This window comes from Ambystoma mexicanum, chromosome 14 (assembly GCF_040938575.1).
Source record: "Ambystoma mexicanum isolate Mex_15411 chromosome 14, UKY_AmexF1_1, whole genome shotgun sequence".
NCBI classification, from domain to species: Eukaryota; Metazoa; Chordata; class Amphibia; order Caudata; family Ambystomatidae; genus Ambystoma; species Ambystoma mexicanum.
Window position 1 is genome coordinate 364,648,916 of NC_090940.1, and position 19,037 is coordinate 364,667,952.

Below are 19,037 nucleotides of genomic sequence, written 5' to 3' on the forward strand. Positions count from 1 at the left end.
GAAGCTATAGTCCCATAGTTCTTGATGAAATTCCTGTAATACCCAGTGAGGCCTAGGAAGGCTCTCACTTGGGTTTGAGAAGTAGGTGTTGTCCAATTTTGCACAGCTTCAATCTTACTGAGCAAAGGCCTTATTTCTCCACCTCCTACCTCATGTCCAAGATAGACTACCTTACTCTGTCCAATTTGGCATTTACTCGCCTTTATGGTCAGATTGGCTCGTCCAAGAGCCTGCAAAACATCTCTCAGGTGGGTTACATGTTCTTCCCAGGAATTGCTGAACACTGCTATGTCATTCAAGTATGCCATGCAGAAGTCCTCCATCCCATTCAGAACCTTGTTTACCATCCGTTGAAACGTAGCAGGTGCATTCTTCAAACCGAAAGGCATTACCTTAAACTGGTATAAGCCAACGGGGGTAGAAAATGCAGTTTTCTCCTTGGCATGGTCTGTCAGGGCTATTTGCCAATAGCCTGACGTCAAGTCAAATGTGCTGAGGAACTTGGCTGCGCCAAGTTTATCCACCAACTCATCTGTCCTCGGCAAAGGGTGGGCATCAGTCTTGGTGACTGCATTAAGAGCTATATAATCCACGCAGAATCTAAGCTCTTTAGATCCAGCCTTCGGTACTAACACAACTGGGCTAGACCATGGACTAGTAGAGGGCTCTATTACCCCGAGATCGAGCATCTTGCTGACCTCACCTTTGATGTGGGTTCGTACGTTTTCTGACATTCGGTATCCTCTGCTTTTGACTGGCAGACAGTCACCAGTGAGTATGTCATGCTGGCCCCAAGGGGTCAAGCCTGGTGAAAGCGAGAACAGGGAGGCAAACTGATTCAACATAGATTTGCACTCTTCTTGTTGCTCGGGTGTCAGATTGGAGGAGAGATTTACTCCTTCAATTTTTTCGTCTAAAGGTAAGCCTCTGAGGAGATCCGGAAGAGCTTCACTCTCTTCTTCCTCCTCGGATGATGCTAGAAGCAACGCTCCTACATCCGGTCTCGAGACATACGCTTTGAGTCGGTTGGTGTGGAAGGCTGTCGGAGCCTCCTTGGGATTGCCCAAGTCCACCAGATAGTTGACCTCTCCGAGTTTACCCACCACTCTGAAGGGTCCCATCCATTTGTCTTGCAAGGCCCTCTGCCTTGTTGGGATCATAACGAGAACAAGCTGGTCTTGAGCGAACTCAACCATGTTAGCCTTTTGATCTTGCCAGTGCTTGACCAATGCTTGTCCAGCTTTCAAGTTATCGCTTGCTTCCGTCATCATGTGTGACATTCTCCTCCGGAGACCTATCACGTAGTCAGTCACTCTGACTGGCTTGGGGGAAGGAGCACTCTCCAACCCCTCCTTAATCAGGGCCAATGGACCTCTGACGGGATGACCATAGAGAAATTCGAAGGGAGAATAACCTACTCCCTCCTGAGGGACTTCTCTATAAGCAAAGAGAAGGCATGGCAGTAGAAGGTCCCACTTACGCTTAAGGGGTTCCTCTAAAGCACCTATCATGCTCTTCATGGTTCGGTTGAACCGTTCTACCAACCCATTTGTTTGTGGGTGGTAAGCTGTTGAGAACTTGTAAGTAACTCCACCGGTTTTCCACATGGCTTTCATGTAGTGGGACATAAAGTTTGACCCCCTGTCAGAGATTACTTCCTTAGGAAACCCGACCCTAGTAAAAATACCAAGGAGGGCCTTAGCCACAGCCGCAGCTGTAACAGTCCTCATAGGAATTGCCTCAGGATACCTAGTAGCATGGTCTACTACAACAAGTATAAACCTGTTGCCTGAGGAGGTTGGAGGATCAAGGGGACCAACAATGTCAATCCCTACTCTCTCAAATGGGACTCCGACAACTGGGAGAGGCACTAAAGGTCCCACATTCTTGTAGCCAACCTTACCAGAGGTCTGGCAGGTGTGACAGCTCCTGCAGTGTTTTTCTACTTCGGCCCCCATCTTTGGCCAATAGAAGTAGAGAGAGAGCCTTTCCTTAGTCTTCTTGAAACTCAAGTGACCAGCCAAAGGAATCTCGTGGGCTAACTGCAAGAACTGTGGTCTGTCCTCTTGGGGTACTACAAGCAGCTTGTAGTCTCCAGGTGCAGACTCGGTCGGTTCACTGTAGAAGAGGCCATCTTCCCAGTGCAACCTGTATTTCCCAGGCTCTTGCCCTTCAGCCTGAGCTTCTGCCTGGTGGCGAAGACCTTCCAGAGTTGGACATTCTCTCTGTCCCTTACTGAAGTCTGACCTGCTGGGTCCACCTTCTGCCAGTAAATACTGCAGCTCAGGATGGTCAACAGGATCCAGATCTCCAATGGGTTCCTGGCCTTCCATTAGTTCTTCCTCAGAGTCTAATTCTACCACACAGGGTTGTACCTCCCTCTCAGCCTCAGCTGGAGTTACGGGTGTAACTTTGGACAACCGCGGGGAAGTCCTTGTGGGCAAATGCCGGCTGCTGGTGTCGGGGTAGAAGTCTTAGGTTTCCCTTTCGCTTCTGATTTCTTTGAGACAGCAGCGGACAATTCCAGTGGAGCAGGAGTGATTTCTTTCTTCATCATCTCCTGGACAGTACCACGCATGGTCCTCTCTCTTGCAGGTCTGGTTAGCTCCTGTAACCGTTTACTAGGAGGTCTGGGAGTATGCGATACAACTCAGAGAGTTTTCAAATCGTTACCCAACAGTACGCGTCCTGGTACCTCACTCTGTATGCTGACAGGTATCTTCACAGTCATATCGTTACACTGGATGAGAACTGGTAATTGGGGAAGCATCTGCACAGGCCCTCCAGCTAACTTGGTGAGGCGTTTGGGTGCCTTAGCAACATCCTCAGCCTGAAAAAACGAATTATCCACCACAGTTATGCTGGCCCCAGTGTCCCTAATGGCAGGAGTCTCCTGACCATTCACCTGGACACTGTCCTTATAATACTCTTTAGTATTATCGGGGATAGAATTATAGACATCTAAATTCTGTTGTTCCCACAACCCCAGAGATACTAAAGAAACGCTGGCTGAGACTCCAATGGGTTCGTCAGCTAGCAGTAGAAAGTTTCCACTTGCCATTTGGACTTCCTCCTCTGGAGCGAAGGCTAAGGAGACAAGCTGGACCCCTGAAGGTTTACCCTTACATCTGGGATCTCATTTCACGTGGTCAGTCGAGCCACAAACAAAGCATTTACCGAATGCTTTCTGGAATGGTGGCTTGTTCTGGCCTCCTTCCGGTTTGGCACCAGAAGATACACTATTCTGCTGCGGTTTTCCTTGTGGCTTACCCTTCTGGTTTTGTTTGGGGCCCTCTTTGGAATTTTAGTTATTCGATTTCTCTTTTGAGTCTTTTTTAGGCAGTTTTCCCTCATCCTTTTTCTGAGTTGCCCCAGAATCCTTATGATTAGCCCTGTCGGCAACCCACAAGTCAGTAGCCTTAGCCAGCTTCCGGGAATCCAATTCCTTCGAATCCGCCAAGTGCTGTCTGAGCTCAGGAGAACAGGCATCATAAATCAACTCCAACATAAAAAGATTCTTCATACCCTCATAAGTGTTCACTTTGTAACCCTTAATCCAGCCCACTAAGTTTCTCAACCCTTCACTCACCCAGGTATCCCAAGGGGTACCATCATGCTTTTTGAGGGTTCTAAACCTCTTAGGATACTGGGAAGGGGTCTTCCCAAATCTAGCTATCAAAGCTAGTTTCACACTTTCGTAATCCGTCTTATCCGCCTCCCCCAACTCCATTACCACATCAGTCGCAACAGGGGGGAGCCTAGAGAACAACCAGGGAAGCAAATCATTCCCGGTGATGTCCTGGAGACCATGATTGTACTCAAACAGTTTTAACCAATCCAACACATCCAATCTCGGTTCATACATACCCACTAATTCCTTCGGCATCCGGGGTCTTTTGGGACTGGAGCTCCTAGAGGAACCAGAGGAGAGAGAAGCATTTTCCACAGACAACTTTTTCATCTCTAACTCGTGATTAAGTTCTATTTCCCTGAGTCTTAACTCAGCTTGCTTCTGCTCAGCCTGGGCATTCATCCGTCTGAACTCGAGCTCTTGGTTTCTTTCAGATTGAGCCAAGAACCGTTTGTATTCTAAATCAAGCTTCATTTTTTCAAGTTCAAAATAAGCAGGGTTACATGTGGGACCTGGTATGGGCCCCGTAGGTACAGCTGGTAACGCAGGTAGAGGAGCAGGGGAGACAGTTTCGTTAGCCTCTCCTTCCTTTTCATCCTCTTCATCACTATCATCAGAATTATGATTTAGATCAACACCATCACTGTTATCTACATTTGCTGGAGAAGTTGGTTCCTCTGAACCAGTACCCATACTTTGGTTTTCCAGCAATCTCGCTATCAGTTCTAACTTCTTGCCTCTTACAGAAAGATTCTCTTGCCTACAGAGAGCTCGTAAACTCTCAGTATTTTCACCTGACAAGGATTCTTGACTGTAAGCTTCCATAGTAGACATGTTTTTTAAAGTTGCTTTTTAGTGCTAAGCTTTGTGGTTAGTTATCCTAAAGTGTCGAAAAGCACTCTAAACTGTATACTCGATACAAATTCCACCGCTGTACACCAGTGTTAGGTGGAAACCTGTGCAGTTCCCTCTGGGACCACTGCAAAAGATTTAGGACTACAGGTGTTTGGCAGTAAACCCACTTGGTAGCAGTCTGTACCACACAGATTCACTTGGTAGCTGTGGCTGAGCAGTCAGACTTCCCTCAAGAAGAGTTAGGCAGTATGTGGAGTATACAATATAGGGCAATTTACACAGTAGAACAAGCAAACACGGAACAAGGCTTCGGTGTAAAGATATAAAGGTATTTATTTATAACAACACATCTATGGAAAACATAGCACTAATAGGGCAAACAACTTCAATCACAATTACTATACGAAGAAAAAGATGAATCCCCCTAACAATAGTTCGACAAGTCTAGGTTCACCGGCATCACTTAATTGCAGACAGAGGTGTATGCTTTAACCTAGATGGCACTCTAGTATTCGTTAGGACGGGAGAGAAAAATAAGGCAGGTTATGAAATCAACTCGGTACCACTACTTTACGGACAAATGCAAGGCAAGTAAGGCAGGGTCTACTGCAGATCACAAAGTTCAGAAGCCAGGCCCACTCAGAGAGAGGCAAGGCGATATGTCCCAAAAAGTGTCTCAGTGGAAATGCGCTTCGAGTCTTTATCGCAAATTGTTATGGAAAGTTTGGACCAGTTCAGAACAGAAAGTTAAAGAACGCTTGGAGGCAACTCAATGGAAAGGCGAGGATTAAGACACCTCACTCTATCCGGCAGAAAGGGAAGCCAGGCGGACACGGTACCTTGTTTGTGGAGAGACAGCTCCGGCGGGGGCAGTTGTTCCTGGTGGTGGATGCACGTCGGGTCTTTGCCAAGAGAAGAGATGATCTCGTCGTCGAAGGAAAGTTGAAGATTGTTGCACCACCAGGGAAGAGACCAGCCGCAGAGTGCTCTGTCACAAGGCACCACCTTTTGGTCGTGGTACAGGGGTAGTGGCTATCCGGTTGCCGAGGAGCTCTGCATGTGCAATTCGACCACTGCGTCCTGGAGCGAAGAAAAAGCAAAGGAGACTGGTTGTTCCCACCAGTCAGGGGAAGAGACTCTCCGGCAGGGAGATCTCTTCTGTCGTCGGGAAGTGGTGAGTCGGTTCAGCGGGGCTCCACCGGAGGTGTTGTCGTTGCAGGTCGGCTCAGCTTTACCCTCGTCGGATTCTTAGGTCATGTGGCGACTTCTGAAGATCCAGTCCCAAAACCCCCATTCATTCAGCCTAGCTGTCACTCAAAACACGCTAAGTGGTGAGCGGGGCGGCTCACCACTTGGGCCAATCACACCAGAGTGCGACTGGAGTTGGCAAGGCAACTCAGTCCAAGGTGCCCAAACCCCCTCCCACACCCCTGTGGTAACCCAGACAGAATGGCACCACTTTGGAGGGTCTCTGTACAGAAGCCCGCCAAAAGTGGAACAAAGGGCTCAACCTTTGGTTTAGGAGTCACAGAGACGAACACAGACGCCATTTTAAAAACCGAGTTCTGGCAGAAAATACCATCCAATAGACTTATTTAAGATAAGTAAACCGGTGGTATGTTAGAGATTAACGGGAAAAAGGTATTAATCTCCAACAATGGGAAGAATCACATAGGGTTATATTCGGGGTCGAATATAACAAGTAGTTTCCACTGCCACCAGCCAAAACTCGACGAGGGGGGACGGGACAGTGCCCCCTCAAATACCAGACACAGGAGTAATCGAATTACCCCTACTAGTACGTCCACAATAGGATGGTTTGTACTAGTTCTGTTAGTAAATTTAGGTCTAGTAAAGCCAATGGTGACTTTACATGCCCGGGGAGACAGTAGTCAGTTCCCGGGTATGGAGTCTATGATGGAGGTCCGCTAGGATGCCCCAGTGTTACGGCACGGAGGGTGCGGTGTAACACACATAATAAAACATATGAGACCCTATGGAGTAAAAGTCCCCATAGCCCATAGAACACATTGACATTCAAAGGAATTACACACATTCATGTCCAAGAGTGGGAGAAAAAGAGTCTCACTCTTGGCAGGTTGGAAAAAACAAACTCCAGAAATCCAGCAAAGCTGCTGGGGGACTCACTAGGTTAGGAAATTCAGCCTGGATGGGCATTGTGCTGCCTTCCGGAGTTGTTGCGCAGGAGACCATGTGCCTGCCCTTGGGGCAGGTGCTTGACTCCCTCTTTCTGCTGTGGAGCGGTCAGGTAGCCCCTGTTTCTTGGGGGTGGGATTCCTGTAGCGGGGCTGCAATGAAAAGGTATATGACCCGCTTCAGGGCCCTTCCTTTGGTCTTCTATTTTGGGCTCCTGCTCCTGATCTGTCCTCCCCCTGCAGTATCTGTGGGTCTCTTGGCCTTGAAGCTCTCTCTGTCGGCTCCCATTTTTAGCACAGTCCTTGAACGTGCATGCCGCCGTGTATGCGGTTGGCAACGGGGGTGCCTTGTAAATTAAGGTGCGCTTTGCTGAGGTGTCTTCCCCCCTTTATTTTCCGTCCATGGCTGCCACTAAGAGGGGGGGGTGGCAGGGTACAGGCCCTGAGAATGTTAAGCGGCCTCACCCATTAGTATGTGGGGGTCAGTATGCCCCCCGGAGGTGCCTGCTCGCCCCAACCCTCCTTTCCCCCTCCCGCTCACCTGGTGTGCCACCGTGCTGGGTGAGCGTTGGTTCATCTTCGAGGGCGGAATGTGCCCGGCTGGGGATGCAGAGTCCCTGAGGGGAGGTGAGGCCCCATCTGTGCAAGGTGCAGTGCATCCTGGAGATACCCCTGTAGGGCTATGTGAGGGCCCTGCCTCTCTCCCACCATGCCAGGCCAGGCTTCCTTGGGCTGGCTGGGGTTGCCTGCCGCCAGCGAGTTTGTGCCAAGGGGGTCCGCAAGGGTAGGGTAAGGCAGGGTGACAGGCTCGGAGCTTGGGCCGTTGTTGAGCTCCACCGTAGCTTGCCTACCAGCCTCAGTTCGATGCCGTGGGGGCGGGTTGCGATAGTTTTGGCAGGCTCACCGCTTGTACAGTACGACGGGCTGCTTGCTCCTGAGTCTGTGTCCCGATTTAGATGTGGTTTGCTTCCTCTGCATCCTGACGAGGTGTCCTACATTAGGAGGGAAAGCAAAGTGGAATTACAAGCATATTTAGGCAGTTCTGTCCCCGCAGTGTCTGGAGCTCCGTTAGCCCGCAACCATCTTGTGCCGCTCCCCCTAGTGGACCCCCGCCAGAAACATTAGATGTTTTAACCAGCTTAATAGAGGACTGAATCTCTTCAAGGGGAAACTGATGGTTATCCTCCTCCCTATTTACTTTTAGATAATCCATATTACGAATAAAGCAGGGCTTTGTGTAAGCTTCCCTTAAAGTAAGTCATCCACTCTAACATGGAAATTGGACCAGATTCAGCCTCTACTCCTGCCTTAAAATCCTTTGAAACAAACTTCTCGAACAGTTTACTGTCACTTTCCATGTGTCTTGTCCAGTAAATTCCAATGTCTCAGGGTCAACTAATGTTCTTCTTTTTTAAGAGCTTTCCATAAAACTGTTTCAGAAAGTGTATTTGCCCAGCTCAATGTCCACTTCAATGCTCCATATTCAAAATCATACAACAGGGTGTCAATCTATCTTTCCTGACACATTGCCAGTATAAAATGTAATTTAGGAGCAAATTGCTTATGGATAGTGTGATGAATCCGATAGTGTCATCACTGCTTTCACAGTGGTGACCTCTGCCCATGTGGCCAGGGTATGGCAGCCACTACCTGCTCTTGACCCTGGGGGCGGCAATAGGAGGGAGCATTACATGGTGGGATGCAACCCTCAGTGAAGTGACCCAACATCATCGGATGAGACATGGTATTGCCCTTTTTCTTTTGAGGATACCTCCTCCATTCTCTATGCCTTAATGGCATATTGTCATAACTCCCCTCACACACCTAGGAGGGTTACCAAAAATATTTCCCCAAACTCTGTATACAAATCATCAAGAATTGACTTGCCTGTCAAGACTGTTGAGAATACTTTCCCAAACTCTGCATACAAGTAATGAATAATTGACTTCCCGTGCTGTCAAAACAAGAGTACTGTAACGAGAAAGCTGAGCCAAGTAAAGAAGATCAATGAAGACCAAGACCACAAGCAGCAATCCACTTGTTCCGAGTGCATACTTGATGCCAGGAGATAAACCAGTGGACCAGCTGACAGGAGGTAGATGCTCTCTGGAGAAATGTTGTCCTCTCAGTGCCAACCAAGGGAATACTGGGCTGGTGTGAGGTACGTGGAGCCATCCGGCTAGCAGAAGAACCCAAGGAGAGCAGACTGCATGGGATGGCATGTGCTGCAAGGACATTAGAAGGAAGGCTTCTGAGCATTTGTAGGTACCAAAAGGCAGCCTCCATGCTGCATGAGCACGGAAAAGCCCAGAGCCGGCGAGCGGTAACAGCGAGGGGCAGAGAAGCCACTGAGCAGAGGCGGCAAACCCAGAGAGAGTGGGACACCGAAGAGCCACTGCAGGCTTGCCATGAGGTAACCAAAGCATGGCACAGAGAGCCGGTGATTCTACCTAAAGGAAGCAGGGACACTGAGGCCTATTGTTATTGTTATTGTTATTTTGCATTTATATAGCGCCTTATATACCATTGGTATGGTCTGAAGACGCTGGTAGGTTGAACGCCCTTGGGAACCGAAGTTTGAGTCAGTAGAGAGAGAGCAGAGAGAGTCCAATGTGCGTGTGCGCACCAGGTATGTGTGCAGCTGGTGCGGAGTTCGTGTGGTAGCTGCTTCTTAGCGGTAGGTGTGGTGGTGGAGAGATCAGGAGTATGTGTTCGCTCTGACGGGATTTATCCCGACCGAGAGTGGTTGCATTAGGCCTGAGAAGAAATGCCTAGCTGGGGGTGTGGAGCCAGCAGTGTTTACTTAGAGTGATGGGGGGAGAGCGGGAGATGTTCATATGAGAACAGTTATACCGAATGGTGTCATTGTATCCCTGTGTTCTATTTGAGTGGTAGTGTAAAGAAGAGAGTAAGCGTGGGGTGTGGTATGATATATGCTCGTTCAAATGTTCCCTGCATTCCAAAACATAATATGTACGTCACGCAATTCTATGCAATCAGGTTCGCTCTGTGGATTTTATTCATTTCAGGCATTCAAGATTGTCCTACACACATCTGTCTGCTTGACATACTTGCACTCTCAAATGCGCCTTGCGTGTACTGGTCTATCTCTAATTCTCCAGTGTGCCGCTGCGCGTGCTCTCATGGATTCCACATGCGTGCGCTATGCATTCTTGTCCTCCCCGCGCATGCACTCCAGTCTACCACGCGCATGTACTCCCATCTGCCTACGCACTCATCCGCACTGTATACTCGTCCGATCTGTATACTCCTCTGTTCTGTACGCTCATCCGCTCTGTACCCTCATCCGGTCTACACACTCATCTGGTATACATATTCATCCTATCCACACACTCATCCGCCCAACATACTCGTCCGCTCTATGTGCTGTTCATCCGTTCAACATACTCATCCGTTCAATGTACTCATCCGCTCTACATACCCATCTGCTCCAAACACTCGTTCATTCCATGCGGAAGTCCGCTCCACACTCATCTGCTTCACACATCCATCTGTATCACATACACTCATTAGCTCTATATACGCTCATCTGCTCCATATACACTCATCCGTTCCACACCCTCATCCGCTCCCCACCCTCGTCCGCTCCCCACCCTCGTACGCTCCCCACCCTCATACGCTCCCCACTCTCGTCCGCTCCCCACACTCATCCGCTCTCCACACTCATCCGCACTGTGCCCTCTAACGCACTCTGCCCTCAAATGCACTCCACCCTCAAACGCACTCTGCCCTCAAACGCACTCTGCCCTCAAACGCACTCTGCCCTCAAACGCACTCTGCCCTCAAATGCACTCTGCCCTCAAACGCACTCCACACTCAAACGCACTCCACACTCAAACGCACTCCGCACTCAAACGCACTCCTATCGAAGGCAAGTAAAAGTAAATGAAGTAAGAAAGAACGAGAGATTCATTATTTCTTAAGAGTCAGAACAGAACAAATATAAGAAAATACTGGACAGAGCAGCAAATCTGCAAATCCAGAAATACTTGAACACACAATCTGTCCTTGGCTCCTGTGGTGTCCGTCAAGGATGTACATCTCACCAACGCTTTATAATATCTTCACAAAGCCACTCTTCGACATACTAGACACCCTCGGTGTCTCCTATACAAACTATGCAGATGATACCCAATTCATGTGCCCATCACAGGTAATCCCAATTCTAACTCCACTGCACTAAACCTAATTTACCAAACCATCTAAATCTGGATGGCTCATCATGGTCTATGTCTTAAGGATGGAAAAACAGAGATACTCCTCTTTGGAAATCAGTTTTGCCTTAACAAACTACAAGATGACTACAAATCCTTCACCATTGATGGAAACCCCATTCCTGTCTCCAAATGAGTAAAAAGGTTAGAGGTCTATCTAGATTCCTCGCTTTCCCTCACAAGACATGTTAATGCAATAGCCTCTGCTGCAGCATACACAACCAAACTCATCAAGCCTGCAGATCCTTCTTATCCCCAGAAAGCAACATTACACTAGCTAGAGCACTGATTCTCTAAAGAATCGACTATGGAAATGCACTATTTGCAGTTTCAGCAGCTAGCAACATCAAAAAACTCCAAATTATACAGAACAGCGCCCTAAGAGCTGCCTTGAACATACCAAAATGAGAGCACATCTCATCTGCCAGACGAAATGCCCATTGACTCCCGGTACAAGACCACATTCTGTTCAAAACATTATCTCTCACTCACAAATACCTCCCTAAAACTGCACCCTCATACCTATCGAGGAGAATTAGCAAATCTCAATCCACCAGACCGAACCAGGCCATTTACTCACACCTACTCTCCATCCCCAGATTCAAGCAGTCGAAAGCAGGAGGCTGCAGCTTCCTGGTGATATCCACCAAACATTGGAACTCTCTCCCATCCTCGCTCCGCTCTGAAACATCTCATTGGGACTTCCATAAAAGCCTTAAGACCTGGCTTTTCTCACAAAACCCCAAAACCCTATAGACCACTCTGCCTCTACAAGTATGACCTGCACCCTCTGTCATCTCTGACTTATGCTACTGGTATGCACACCTTTGTAACCAGCAACCAGTTTCAGGTTTTATGTACTTTTACCTTCTGTAACTTACCTGTATTCTCTGACCTGAATGTAACTAGCGCACATATGCCTATGGGCTGAGAGCACTCTATGAATGCTAAATTACTAAATAAATAATGAGACTGTCAAGTTTGAAAGTGTGCACAGTGTGTTTATATGAGAAAATTCCTGGCAAGAGAGTATACCAGGCAGATGCAAGTTGAAAATGTGTTTATATGAGAAGAACCCTGGCAGGGGAGTATTCTAGGCAGATTCAAACTGCAAGAAAGTTTATGTGAGAAAAGCCCTGGTAGGAGAGCATACCAGGCATATTCAACTTGCAAGTGTGTTCATCTGAGTAAAACTTTGGCAGGAGAGTACACCAGGTAGATTCAAGTTTTAAGTGCATTCCCACAAGAACACCCTGGCATGAGAGCATACCAGACAAGGTCAAGTTGGACAGTGTGTAAAGTACATCACACGAGGAAGTCCTGATAAGGATACATCAGGAATAGTCAAGGAGTGTGCTAATGTAGATTAAAGAAGAGAGGAAACCAGGCAGGAGAGTACACCAGGTATCCTACCAGGTTTCACACTAACAGCCAAATCATTTTGCATACCAGTTGCGTTGTTGATCAAAATAAACTCAAAGAACTGACATTCTTAAAAGTATAAAGCAGAGTGAAGAGAAATCCCGGGGAAGTGACCACTCTCTAGAACTTTGTATGTTATCCTTCTGGAACTTTTGTGTTGGAGTTATTCATTTCTTTTTTGAACCTTGTACACAACTCAAGGCCAAAAATATTCCCCTTTTCACCTTAGAGTTGATTTATCAAATGTGAGGTCCAGAATAGTACTTTGGACGCAGAACTTTTTTGCTTTGGACATCTTGACATCAGACAGACCCTTAGTTGTGTGTTAGATGGAGAAATACCCCTTACAGTAGGGACAGAGAGATTTCCCAACCCCCCTTTCTTTCAATAAATGTTTATGGCCAAAACCATGAGTCCTCTGTGTTTGCATCTCGTTCCTGGCTCCACGCAATAGCTACTGATAAATGTTCAAACAGAGGAATTACCCAATTCGGATCATAATATATTTTACTCACAGATGTTGACATTGTGCTTCTTACTGAGACATGGCTCTGCGACTCAAATCAACATTCTCTGCAACTTCTGGGGTACAAAGCATTATATACTGATTGCCATGGACAGAAAGGAGGGGGTGTCGCCATCATTTTTAAAGATTCTCTGATGCCTTTTACCTCAAATATACCAATACTAAATTCTTGCGAGGCTTTACTAGTGAACTTTCCCTTTAACCCTACCACTATTCTCAGTTTATTAATTCTCCATCGGCTCCTTATTTCCCTACCAGACTTTCAGGAGCAGCTATTGGCTTGTTTGGGTTCTTTTATGAAACACCAAACTCCATGTATAGTGGCTGGAGACTTTAATCTATGGGAAAATAAGACCACCAATCCAGAGGCTTGCTCCATGCTGAACCTCGTGATAAATTTGGGCTTTAAACAACTGGTTAATACAACCTCATCAAGGAGGGAACACATTAGACTGGATATTGACTAGAAACCAGCTGATTACCCCAATAGAGGTTAAGACTTTTTGCTGGTCGGACCATCATTTCATCCATTTCTCAATCCTTACTCCAGATATTGTGGCAAAGATAGCATCAATCCGCACTAAAACATCTATTCGTTGACGCACCGGTAAGGTTACTCGTGAGGCATTCACACATATATAGGAGGTAGTATCCATGGTAGACAAATTGAAGACTATCAACTGTAAGGGAGATATATTTCCTCCAACCATGTTCAAGAAGTTTGTCTCGAGCATAGTTACTCCCATTACAACTATTGTGAACCGCTCCTTTGCTGAAGTGGTTGTCTCTGAAGGCATTAAGGAGGTCTGAATCACCCCTCCTCTGAAAAAGAAGGGTTAGATTCACAGGACCCTTCAAATTATCAGCCAATAGCCAACATGCCATTCCTTCTTAAGATTATGGATAAAATCGCCTGGTCGCAATTCAATACATTTATTGAAGATGAAGGTATACTATCAAGCAGACAATCCAGATTTCAGAAAAAAAAAAAACTGTATTGAGACTGCACTCATAGACGTCAAATCTATGGCCTTTGATACGGTCGACCATACTACCCTTTTGGGTCGATTACAAGAGGTGGCAAGGGTATCAGAAATTGCCATGCTCTGGTTCAGATCATTTCTGACCAATCGCTACCACCAAGTAGGGTTGAACAGTGTCCTGTCGGATGCTATCAGACTGATTTGTGGCGTGCCACAGGGGTCTTCACTGTCACCATTACTATTTAACTTGTACATTTGGCCCCTCCTAGAGGTCCTAAGGCATCATGGAGTGAATATTCATGCCTATGCGGATGACACTGAGATCTTTATCAGAGTTTCCAACTTTGACAACGCACTTGCTAAACTGGTGCAGTGCCTGGATGAGGTAAGTAGCTAGATGTCCTGTAATCAGCTTCGGTTGAATACTGCAAAAATGGAGCTGATTCTATTTTGACCTAAACATCTTTTAACAGCTGCTAAGAAACGACCTACCCCAATATTATTGGGCTCAAATTTGAAATTAGTTTCCAAGTTCAAGAATCTAGGCTGCATTTGGCAGAAGAACCTGGGTAGTGAAGCTCAAATCAGATCAAAGGTTCAGGCAGTACACTTTGTCCTCCGCCTTCTCAGGCTGGTGTTACACTATATTCCCAGGGAGGACTATGCTATAGTGGTAGATGCATTAAATAACAGGCACCTGGACTACTGTAATAGCCAGCTGCTTGGCATTCTACTTAAACAAATGCTAAGACTGCAAAATGCTCAGAATGCTGCAATAAGAACTATTTTGGCTTAGGTTGAAATGCACACGTTTCACCATCTCGGCCCGCGCTACACTTATTGGCAGTGGAAGACCGGGTCAGATTCAAAGTGGCGTGTCTAGTCTTCAAGTGTATTAATGGCTTTGCCCCAGAATATCTGAGAGATTTGATTCAACCGTATCAATCTCCAAGATATTTATGTTCTAATGACCAGCATCTTCTGTTTATCGCCCACTCTGTATACAGCTCAAAGGGTGACAGAAGATTTGCTGTGTCTGGGCCAAAATTATTTAATTCTCTTCCATTGGAAATTAGGACTCTCCAGTCATTACCAAAATTTCGTAGGGCATTAAAAACTTTCTATTTAGATAGGCTGGTCTTCTTGTTTTGTGCTGAGCTTCTTCACTCTTTGGATTCCAATCTAACTCCTGTTCAACTGATTGTTACATCTGCGACTCTATACAGTTTATTCTGTCAAGTGCGCAGTACAAATTTCAAAATCAATGTCAAAATCAAAAATTCTATTCTGTCTGAGATAGTAGATAAAGGCAAAACGGCTATGTTACTGCTACTGGACCTGTCCGCTGCCTTCGATCTTGTAGATCATGGGAGTTCTTCGGACAGGCTCATGGAAGTGGGCAGGTGCACTAAACCGTCCGTTGATTGGCTCAATTATTTTTTGGGTCCCAGGAAGGCCAGGGTAACTTATGGAGACTTTAAGTCAGAGGAAGCCATCCTTGATTGTGGAGTGCCTCAAGGCTCTAGCGTGTCTCCTTTATTGTACAATATTTACTCCAAGCTATTTTCTGATCTTTTGGACATTATGGGAGTCAGCTATGCAAATTCTGCCAATGATACGCAGTTCGTTCTGGAACTTACAGGCTCATATGAAGATGATGCAGAGTTAGTCTCTTCAGTCTTTTTTGCCTTTAAGGCCTGGATGTCTGGTAACTTCCTAGCCCTAAACGACATGAAGACAGAAATCTTTATAGTGGGAAGTCCAGCCAAGATCAAGTCCCTTGACTCTCTTTACGGCATTTTTCAAGTTGGAGGGGTCTCTGTCGAAGTCTCCAGCCAAGGTAAGACCTTGGGAGTAATCTTCGATTGCAACCTGAATTCTGATAAATATGTTGCATATATAGTTCAGGCTGCACTTTGGCAGATTAGACCCTACTTCTCTGAAGAAAATCATGCTTTAATAGCTACAGCAACTATAAATACGAGGCCAGAATATTGCAATGGATTATTGGCTGGTACTTCTTCCACCAATATCAAGAAACTGCAGACCCTTCAAAATGGAGCTGTCAAGTCATGTGACCAATGCACGGAGGAAGATGCATTGGTTCGCAGTGGCTCAAAGAATCCGCTTCAAGGCCTCCTGCCTAATTTATAAGTGCCTTGCCCACTCTGCCCCCCAGTATCTACAAGATCGCCTCAAGAAAACGTCCTATAGACATATCCTTAGTTGAAACGATAAAGATTTGTTACAACAACCTCGTTTCAAACTTAAACCGTACAGAGACTGCAGTTTTAATGCATGCAGGCCTAAGATGTGGAATGACCTTCCAAATGTTGTTAGAAAATTGCCATCTTCTCTTCAATTTAGAAAGGCCATGAAAACCAGTCTATTTGACAGCAGTGGTACTTAATTGGTTCTTGTTCCAACTGTCTTATTGGATGAATGTTCTGGCATACTGACTCACAACCGGCCGTATGATTACTGTCTTGTCTGTTCTATGTATTTATGTGAGCGCTTTGAGACCTGAGGGTGATTTAGCGCTTTATAACAATTAAATAGAATAAAATAGAATACTGATTTATGAAAACATTCTCATATATGTCCAAGATGTTATGATTCTGTAGGACAATAGCAGAGGCATGTCTTCCTAGCTTCTAAATGGGGGGTGATGTATCAAACAAATGTCACCCCTAATGCAGAAAGAGCTTAGGGAAGAACACTACCAAAGAATAGACCTTTGATTGTGGCCCTTTCTAAGATAAAAAATTCACTCAATTTTAAAAAGGAAAAATAGTCAACCATACAGTAGATGATCTAGTATGTGATTTAAAACTAAACTTAGCTGTGATGTCACCTTTACAAATCCCATTCAATTCCATCAATGAGTGTTTCAACATATAATTATCAATTAGTCGTCCCATAACATTCTATACTTAGCAGAATCCCACTGGATTTCATTACACTTGCACTTGGGCTTCTAGCTAGAAGGTCAGATAAAGGACTAATATCACTAAAAATGAAAAGGCATATCTCTTTGGGGAATCAAGGGGTCATTATGAGTTTGCTGGTGTCCTAGCAGTAATTCTGGCAGGATACAAGCAATCTGCCCTACCAATTCCTCTGCCTGATATCCTAGTATTACCGGGATATTCCAGGTAGCAGAAAGAGCTGTAAATCCCCATGCCATCGAGTCCTATAGGACACCTATAGGATTCATTGGTAAAAGTGCCAGTAAATCCGTTACCAGCACTTTTACTGCACTGCCAAACTTATAATAATAACCAGAATTAATAACAATGGCCCTCATTCTGAGTAGGGCGCAAAGGGATACCGGGCACCGGTAAGGACACCGGTGCCGGTAATCCCTTTGCGCCCTATTCCAAGTTCCCTTAGTGGGTCCCTTCCTTAACGCCTGGTTTTACCAGGCGTTATGGACGGGACCCGTTAAGGGACTTTAGAGCTTATAACCGTACTGCAATTTGCGGTACCGTTATTAGCACCGTCCCCCTTCCCATTGAGCCCTATGGGGGCTCAAATGGGAATGGGGAATAGCTTTTTCAATGGGGATTTACCAGTCCCGCAAAGGTCGGAATAGACCGGTAAGTCCCCATTGAACCAGGGCAGACTCGGTACCGGTATTGGAGGTAGTATGTCGCTAATAGCGCCATGATTACCTCCATATTCGAAATGAGGGCCAATGTCTTTTCAAAATTAGATGAATTGTCTACCAGGGTGGCTAGTAATCCTGGTTATTTTCACAGGGAATTATTTCTAGATAAAAAGGAGGACAATTCAAGATTATTGCTGAAATTCCTTTACTTAAATGCTTTTAACTCATCTTTCAGCACTTATTGAAAAGAATAGAAAATCACTGAAGATATCCACCAAAACATGGAAAATCAGTCTCCTTCAGGTCTCCTGCAAACAAAGTATATCATACTTTCTTAGTATGTTTATCTTCCCAACATTATATACTTTGTACTTAGCTGCAGCTTGTTCCAACAAATTACATGTATAATATTGCTAGTGGGCCACAGGGCTGTACATTCAGAGACTCTACCCTCGGGATCAAAGCTGCTAATGCACAGCGAAATTCAGGCAACCAAATACTCCATCCAGAGCTTTCCTTCAGAGAAAACCTACTTGGTCCTGGTCCTCCTGGATGGTGTCAATGCCATCCTGGAATACCTTCCGCCCACTAACCTTGCACAATTGAAATGTATCCAACATGCTGCAGCATTATTCATCAAAGGATTCTGCAAGGTCCACAAAATCACCACCAGACTTACCAAACATCATATCCCTCCACTTCAAAGGGACACCACCTTTCAAATCACATGCAACATCTACAAGGCTGTCTCCCTCAAAACCTCAAGCTTCTAAAGTTCTCAAACTACCTAGTGGGTAACCTCTGCATAGATTTACCCCTACTATCAACCAGAAGCAAGGACTTGTGCAGACTTCTAATTCACCAGGGCAGGCAGGAAATATCTAGAACAATGGCCTTCTCCATTCATCCCAAAGCCCCACCATCATCTGTCTTCACATTTTATCCCACCTCTACGGAATTAATTCAATACTATCATCTATAAGGAAAAGATCCTCCCCTACACCTCGATTCACACACTCTTCCCTACCCATTTAACCTGTGATTGCCATTTTTAATCCCACTGTTATATCTCCTTGCTGCAAGTAGATCCCTTGCTGCATAATTACTCATATTTCCACATTGCTAGTTCACCACACCCTTGTATTAATCCCCTGATTCCATCTATGTTCACATTGCCATATGACTAATAATGATTGCTGTTGTGTTGCTTCCTGAAGCAAATTCTGCCACCCATAAATTAACACACAAGACACTTCCTACACTTGTCAATGACACATTACCTCCTCAACCACCCACCAGCCATTTACTGGAATCAACTACCTTTATGTCAAGCAAACACTAGAAGATGTAATACTAAATGTGTGTTAGCCAGAGACTCCACTATCAAAACCTGCAGAGATATCTGTTATGCTGTGAAGAGTGCATGGTGCTCCTAAGGTGATATGTGACTCATGGACAGTGTCCACACAATTGGAAGAGTCTCAACTTCAACAAATCACAGAAATCACAGGGAAGAAATGCATATATCTTCATCCTGGGGGATTGTGGACATATAAGAAATTGGTCACTGCTACTTTCACATGGTGCACAGGAACTGCCCCACGTGCACATCCCATGCA